The sequence below is a fragment of the Epinephelus moara genome, chromosome 13, assembly GCF_006386435.1.
Source record: "Epinephelus moara isolate mb chromosome 13, YSFRI_EMoa_1.0, whole genome shotgun sequence".
Taxonomy (NCBI): Eukaryota; Metazoa; Chordata; class Actinopteri; order Perciformes; family Serranidae; genus Epinephelus; species Epinephelus moara.
The window spans coordinates 4,638,593-4,647,242 of record NC_065518.1 but is presented as its reverse complement, the minus strand read 5'-3'; the positions used below and the strand labels follow the sequence as shown (position 1 = coordinate 4,647,242).

Here is an 8,650-nt window from a genome sequence, read left to right as displayed (position 1 = left end):
ATTTTTATATTATATACTTATAAAATGTTATGCCAAATCTCAGTATTTAAAGGAAAACTGATGCTTTTTTATTTTCTTTCATATGAAAGAAAATAAAAAAGCATCAGTTTTCCTTTAAATCAGTGAGTATAACTTTAAAACACAATAAAACAGCTCAATAAAAGTGTGATGGGGTGAGTTATTAGAGAGTTATTAGATTTTTAGCCACTCCAGCTAGTTTGCATTTATCCTTTAAGGGGACTCTGGCTCTCTGGGGAGACGTGTTGGGTTTTGATGGGTTTCCTGAACCTGCCAGTGACAACACGGTTTCCCCAACTTCAGGCTGTTTGGCTCAGCTGATGGAAAACCAGAGCGGTGAAGCCTAAATGTCTGCCATTTCTGGGTCACCTCCTTTAATAGGAGGTACGACGGGAGACGGAGGCATAGCTGTGGCTGGCTGCCTCCCTGTCGGGGAGTTTTGCAGGGAAAATGCGGGACATCTGCAGGATCCACTGGATCAGTATCAACAACCGTGGAGGCCGCAGGCAGGCGTCCCCGGTGGGGGCTTCACTCTGCAGCCAAGTCCAGAGAGGAGCTGCTATTACAGGCTGCGGTGCCAGAAACCACACGGGGAAGCCTTGATTAGAGAACACACTGACGCAAGCTCACAAAAATGCACACAAACACCCTCTCCGTTTATTTTATATGTTTTATGTGGCGTTGATAATTACTCACACATAAAGAATTGCTTGTTTACAATTAGTTTTTAACGCCCATGAACGCCTCTTTCCTTTCGTAACATCTTTTTGAGTGTTGTGTAACTTCACAAAAACACTTCAGCAAACAGTCCAAGCTTTGAAAATCCCTGAGAGTCAAGCCTCAGGGAGACTCTACGAATGTGTGTGTGTGTGTGTGTGTGTGTGTGTGTGTGTGTGTGGCTTGGTGGGGGTATAATGATGAAGAAAGTGGAGATGCTGTTGGTGCTGCCAGGAGAGGCTGACTCACTCCTCTGGATGTGTGATCCCACTCATACAGATCGGGGTGACCTTGTCGGCTCGCACATGAAAAATACAGAGATGTGATGTTGCTTTTTATTTTTTTAACCATCAAACATTTCAGCTCTGTTTTTGGACGACACGACGCAGCACATGGTCACTTCTAACTGTTCTCTGTGTGAACATATAATTGTTAGGACGAGTTATTCATCGACTGTGGGGCAGAAGTTGGTTTTTATGTCATTAGTTCTGCAGGTATGAGGTCAGAAGGTCGTAAACCAAAGCACTGGATACATTAAAATGCTGACCTCATGATGGCGCTAAATGAAAAGTCAGAGGATCACCAAAGTCATAACGGTTCATCCTGAGGGGAACATGAAGAACATTTAATCACAATCCATCCAGCAGCCGTTGTTGAGGTGTTTAACTCTGAAATGAAGTGGTGGACCAACCAACCAAAGGCTTTAGAGGAACATTTACAACACATTTTAACCAAATTTCCAGAAAATGATGCCCGTTTGAATCCACTCCTGTTACATGAATATAATATATAAAAAGAGCTGGTGGAGCTTATTCTCAAGTCTGTGTAGAAGAGGACACAATGAGACGAGGTGATTAAAGAGCTCTAGCTCATGATGGAAATATGACAATAGGACCGGGCAACAAAACGATAGTCGTAGTTTTCTTCGATATAAATTAACCAATGTTTGACAGATGTTTGATATAATTAAGCCACAGTTAAGATAATTACTGTCAATGTATTTTTAAGAAGTCATTTTCTCTTTGTAGATGAGGCTTTCAGCTATAGCATGTTCTCTGGGTGCAGCCTACTTTATTGCGACGCACCGATGAACATTTTGCAATTTGACGTATTTTCATTATCGATGACGTAGATGAATCGGCCCGCCCCTCACCACCATGTTTCTACAGCAGCCCAGAACTGTCAGCCACCATGTGTCAGAGAAACACTGATTTGTGATGTGAAACTGCTTTATTAAGTGTTTTCAGCGGCTTTAATCACCTGGTCTGTCTTGTCGGTGAAGATTCTCAGTCATCCAGGTCATGGTAATCATAAGTGCTATATCGTAGGCAACTGGACTCGCTTGCGTTTCTTGAAGACGCTTCGCCTCTCATCCAAGAAGCTTCTTCAGTGTGAAGTTGTCTGGGAGCCCAGGCAACTTCACACCCATTCACCCCTGGTCCCACCTGACCCTAACGAATCACATGATGGCCAGGTGGGTCAACGACTCACATTGTGACCTTAACGACTCTGAAACTAAAGGCTAGTTCACATTACACAATTTTCACTCTGATTTTGCGTCGCGGAGACTATCGTAATCTTTTGAGTGTTCATACCTGGCGACTTGTGTTTCTGTCATCGGGAGTCTCGCCAACTGCGGTACGACCTGTGTGTGCACACCACAAGATTTCTCCACCGAGCCCTCGCCGACAGAGCCCCAGATAACGCGGTGACGTCACCAAACTTGGAGACGACACATCGTAAAGTCATGGATATTCTTCCCAGTGTTGAATCAGATCTGCCTCCAGGGTCCAAACACAACACGCTCCCCGTGATCCTGTGGGCGCCATCATTGTTGTTGTTGCTTGCCGGCTTGTCAGTGTTGCCAGATCTTGGGAGAGAAACAAGCAACCAGGGCTATGGAAACAAGCCCAAAAGAAGCAACAGATATATATATAGAGGAAGGCGATGTTTAGAGAGCAGCCCAAATAAGCAACTCCACTTTAGAAACAAGCCCAAAAAACCGCAACCCGCGACTACCAATATTAAACAAGCCCAAAAAACCGCAACCCGCGACTACCAATATTTGTAAGCAACTTTACAAAAAAAGAAGCCCAAAGTCGCAGCTAATAAGCGGACCTGGCAACCCTGCAGCTTGTCCTCCTCACATTTCTTCCGTCCTCCTGCGTGCTGACGTGGGACGTATCCCGCCTCTCATTGGCTGATGCTCTTTGTCAGTCGTGTCAGACTTCTCCAGTTTTCTAGCATGCCAGATATCCAGTCCCAGTCGCAGACGAGGGGGCGACTTGCTCATAGGCTTGTTCACACATGAGGACTCATCGTGGCAGACTATCTGCCGACTCACCTCCGACCCAAGGTGACTCTCAAGATTCTCTGCGACGTCAAAATCGCGATGAAAATCGTGTAATGTGAACTAGGCTTAAGAGCTCACATTTGACCCCTACGCCTCTGTAAAGGGTTCACACTCACACAGGGTTTAAAGCCTGCAACTCCGAACCAGTCCTTTAGAACTGAAAAAGCTTCTTAGATGAGTCCAGTTGCCTACGATACAGCACTCATAATCACCTGGTCTGTTTACTTCAGAGAAGAAGAACCAGCTCCTGGTTCAAACCTCCTGAACAATGAACACTGATGGAATCCTAACTGGGAGCTCACGTCATGGCACATGGGAGAAGTTTCAGCTGGGTGCAGTCCTCTCCACTAGATGTAACTAAATCCTACACACTGTTCCTTTAACATTTATTGTGATCATTATCAATATCTGATATGAACCTTTTTATCATGACAACATTTTTGGCCTTATCGCCCAGACATAATTAGTACCATAACCTTTATAAACACAGTCTGCTGTTTACAACAGAATACAGTAAAGACAATGCTCAATCTTTATATATGTGTGCTCAGGCGTCCAGTATGAGTCAGTCTCCTCGATCCCTCTGATGTTACTCCACCTCTGTCCTCCCTGACCTCTGACCTCCTCTGTGCTGATGGTTATGTCAGCAGTCTGAAGCACTGAGGCTTTTCTCTGTTGTCACACTGAAGTCGCTCCGAATGCTGCTGTCAGCTGAACGCCTGAAATATTAAAAGCTGCAGCAGGAGAGCTTCATGTTCATGTGAGGATCCAGTTGTCTTTTCAGAGTCAGAGTCACAAAGTGAAGCAGAGACATTAGCTCTGAAAACACAAAGCTCTGCTGCTGTATTAGTATGCATACAGAGTGTTTCACTGTAAAATAAATCTGAAGTTTCCTGTCAGTTAAAATGTTGAAATCACTTGAAATTCGACATGAAAACAAAACACACCTACAAAAAGATGCTTGGCTCTGTCCCAGAACAACAGGTTGTAAATGCTTCAGTCATGACATCAGATTAATAAATGTGATCAATAAATGTATAAAGTCACAGTCGTCGACCTCACAGTTACATCATGTGTAAAGCTGCAGAACGTCGGCTCGTCCTGGACGCCCTCCTGCAGAGTGAGAGTGAGTCATGAGCAGCTGCTGCCAGCGTTTATTAATACACCACACACACACACACACACACACACACACACACACACACATGCGCAGTGTTGTGTTTATATTGGTTCACATTGAATTTTTATGATTTTTTGCACCAGTGTGATGAAGTACTCAAATAAAACATTCACTTTTAGGAATTATTGTTTTTTCATGATTTACATCTGAAGCATAAAAATATAATCACAGAGACATTTTACAGCTGTGTTATTTTGTTGGATTAATCAGGTACAAACGAGGTATTTACTGGGACTCTTTTCACTTTTAGTGATGTTGTTTACATTGTTTATGTTTTGTAGACAATGTCAAGAGCGCCACTTTCATCTGCCTTCACTGTATCAGCCATTAGAGCATGAGATCAACACGTGCTGTATGCATACGCAGATTTCAGAGACCGGCAGCGTTGAAAAATGTCTTTGCAGCTCTACACGCTAACGGCTACTCGCCTTAAACAGCAGTCCACTTCTGTGTTTTGGTACAGCTGGTTTTAATGGCTGATGTAAACCATACCCGAGTAGACATGAACATTCCCCGAGTACACATGAACTGTACCTAAGTACACACGAACTGTATCCGAGTACACGCGAACTGTACCCGAGTACACTGTTTTATTATCTTTGAGTCTGAACACAGTCTTCATTAAGGTTTTCTCAGTCAAAGAGAAACTCTCCTCCTCCTGTCTGTGTGGTACTGATGTGATTACAACAGGATATTTATCCTCGATAACAGATGTGCTGCTTGGTTGGGAAGCTGTGGCACTCGTGCGTAGAGTGTCAAACACATGGCACTCATGGAAGTTAGGCCCATGTTGGTAGAGAGATATTTCATCATACTGCTGGTGTTTCTAGTCTTACTTGATATTATCATTTTACCGACGTCACATGCAGCACTGATGTCATGTTTCTACATGAAGTGAAGACACGCTTCAAACCATTTCTTCCTCTCCACCATGAGTCCTTGTTGTTGTTAGTTTCCAGCAGCACTGATGATTGAGTTGACGTCATTGTTTTGCAACTGTCAAAAAACATGCCAGCATTGATAAAAAGAATTCACTGGTCACTTTATTAGGGACACCTTGCTAGTACCAGGTTGGACCCCCTTTGTAATTCTTGGTGTCACAGATTCAACAAGGTGCTGGAAACATTCCTCAGAGATGTTGGTCCATATTGACATGATGACATCACACAGTTGCTGCAGATTTGTCGGCTGCACATCCATGATGAGAATCTCCCGTTCCAGCACATCCCAAAGGTGCTCTATTGGACCGAGATCTGGTGACTGTGGAGGCCATTGGAGTACAGTGAACTCATTGTCATGTTTGAGATGATGTGAGCTTTGTGACATGGTGCGTTATCCTGCTGGAAGTAGCCATCAGAAGATGGGTACACTGTGGTCATAAAGGGATGGACACGGTCAGCAACAATACTCAGGTAGGCTGTGGTGTTTAAACCATGCTCAGTTGGTACTAAGAAAATCAATTATATTGCAAGTATTTTTGTAAACAGTGTTTTCTTACAGGGTGCAGTGCTGGAGAACAAACATCTGGGAAACATTGTGTCAACAACACTCTATTATATTCTGTGGAACCTATAAAGTTATTATGTCCAGTTATAATACACGACTAAACCTGTGGGGGTAAAGAAAGGTAAATTTACCAGAACTGAACCCCCAAAGGTCCCAGTATTTACAAGAATAAATAATAAATAGAGGATAATTTATTCCTCCTTTCCTCTAAAATAACCAGTTGTTGCTCCCTTGTTCTTCTGTATTCTTGTTCTCTGCACCTATGTTTCGGTTGCAGAAGGAACTGATGAAGATCTTATAATTCATACAACACAAACTGTAAATCACAGGCTGAATTATAAAATGTAACAAAATGTATCATGGTAGATTTTATCCATAACATCAACCTGAACCTGCTGTTAAATAATCAAGAAGTACCTGACATCATTGACGCCTCATGTCAGCCAAAGTTTGTCATACAAACTACTGAAATGTAAATTTAACGGATACAGAGGGGCACTGACGACGAACACTGCCAACCCTGCAAACCTACAACCGTCTCCTACTGTCCAGGAAGTCAGACACATCACTTCCATCCTGGAGAACACTTTGAATCTTCCTGCGTCTGACGGGACAAAATCACCATCAAAGCTGGTAACTAACAGGTCACTACTTTCATGTTGTTGGTAAAGGTCAGGAACACCTTCTTCAGTGTACTTTTTAATGACTGAGTTTCACTCTCTCCACCAAACTCAACAACTCCTAACAGCAGACAATCACCACTCCTTTAATTCTGTCCATCAAACATCAGTGACGGACGTTAATCTACGAATAATTTCTCGTGATTCGGCTCATTCTTGTTTGAACGTCCCGATTTCTTTATAATTGGTGAAACAGTTTCAGACTGAGTGACGCTGCAGGACGACAGCAGGCAGATCAACTGCAGATCAACAGACTCTGCTGACGGAGGTGAAGATGTTTTCCCACAGCTGCTGAGACGACGTGCACAGACACGCCGGAGAAATCAACATCTGCCAACATTAGACCTCATTCAGCCGTAACATAGTACACACTGTGCAGAGTCTGCAGTAACAGCTCAACACATCAGGTTTTTTCCTTTAAGCCCCCCTCCAGAAACGTTTCAGAGTATAATCATACGAGTATCTGGTTTAACATGATTTTCCTCCATAAAAAAAACAGAATTACCGCTTCCTGTTTGTATGCCTCTGCAGACCAATCAAGTTACAGTTAAAGTTTACATCCATGTCAATCTACAGTCATATGTTGTTATGACAGTTAACAATGCCTCAAATATGGATGATGCTGCAAAACCAAAAACATGTTTTGTGAGGTCACAGTGACCTTGACCTTTGACCGCCAAAATCTGATAAATTCATTGTAGAGTTCAAGTCAACATTTGTGCCAAATTTGAGGAAATGTCCTCAAGGTGATACATATTGCTTTCACACAAGGTCACAGTGACCTTGACATATGACCACTAAAATCCAATCAGGTTATCCTTGAGTCTGAGTGGACGCTTGCGCCAGATTTGAAGAAATCCCCTCGGGGGGTTCTGTGGGTATTGCGTTCAAGAGAATGAGACTGACGTGAGGTCACAGTGACCTTTGACCACCAAACCTAATCTGTTCATCACTGAGTCCAAGTGGACGTTTGTGCCAAATTTGAAGAAATCCCCTCGGGGGGTTCTTGAGATATCGCGTTCACGAGAATGGGATGGACGGACAACCCAAAACCATAATTCCTCTGGCCATGACTATCGCCAGCCAAGAGGCATAAAAACTCAGAGTGGTCTGGAAGCAGATCTACTCTTTCTCCCTCATTGAAAAATTCTGGATTTGGCCTCCATCCCGCCCAAAACCACTGCTAGCACTAGGTGTTATGCGGGATTTATATTTTTGCGTCGAATCAATGGTATACCCGCGGTGTAGGCTCTGTGTCAGCGTAGAGCCTATGCTGTACCCTACAACATAGGCTGACATGCACCTGCCCAGAAATATAATTACACCTCACAGCAATGCAGACCTCCTGTCTGTCTCTGTAAGCTGAAACCATTTCCCTCAGTGGAAACAAAGCTTTTATTCACTTTAATTTCACAGATAAGAAACAATAAATTGTGAAGACAATAATGCCTCCACAAAAATAGCATTTTAAGTCCTGTGTGTGATTTATCCTGGCTTCATATGAGCAGAGGAAATCTCTGCTAGCTGCTAGGCTAATTTATACAATGTAAAATGCCATAGGCTTGTGCTAATAACGTTAGCATGTTGTATTTGTGGGGAAAATGTGTCCAGATAAAGACAAGTGCTTTGTCTGTGAATGCTGCGAGTTATAGTGAAGCTGATTTGTGTTTGAAACTGTCTCTATTAAGCCATTTTAATGTGTGTTTACTGTGTGTTTAATGTGTGTTCAATGTGTGTTTAATGTGTGTTTTGAATCAACTAAACTTGACAGCATTTCATAGAAACTCCATCACCAACCAGTGTTTTGGAGGTGTAACTGCAGAGTTGTTCTCAAACTGGGGCCTGGGGTTCTCTGGCGTCCCCCCAGGGATAAGGCCTTTAAAGCTCCTATGATTACACAGTTCTTACCCGAAATATCACAAGCTTGTTTTAACTTTAGTTACTTTAGTCCAGTGGTTCCCAACCTCAGGGTCAGGGCCCTGCAAAGGGTCACCAGATACATGTGAGATGATGAATCAATCAAACATCAATACTATATTTTAATTAATTAGCATGTCATATGGTTTTAATGTTCAATCTGCAAAGTAACTAAAGCTGTCAGATAAATGTAGCGCGGTAAAAAGGACAATATTTCCCTCTTGGATGTAGAGGAGGAGGAGAAGTATAAAAGAGCAGAAAATTATACTATGTATTGGA

General features: G+C 42.9%; 1 protein-coding gene across 1 annotated transcript in view; it reads right to left on the bottom strand.

Annotated features, from left to right (window-relative positions):
* rab40b (RAB40B, member RAS oncogene family) overlaps positions 1 to 8,650 on the bottom strand; it is a 28,820-nt gene that overhangs the window by 18,653 nt on the left and 1,517 nt on the right. The gene's annotated exons all lie outside the window — the stretch shown is intronic.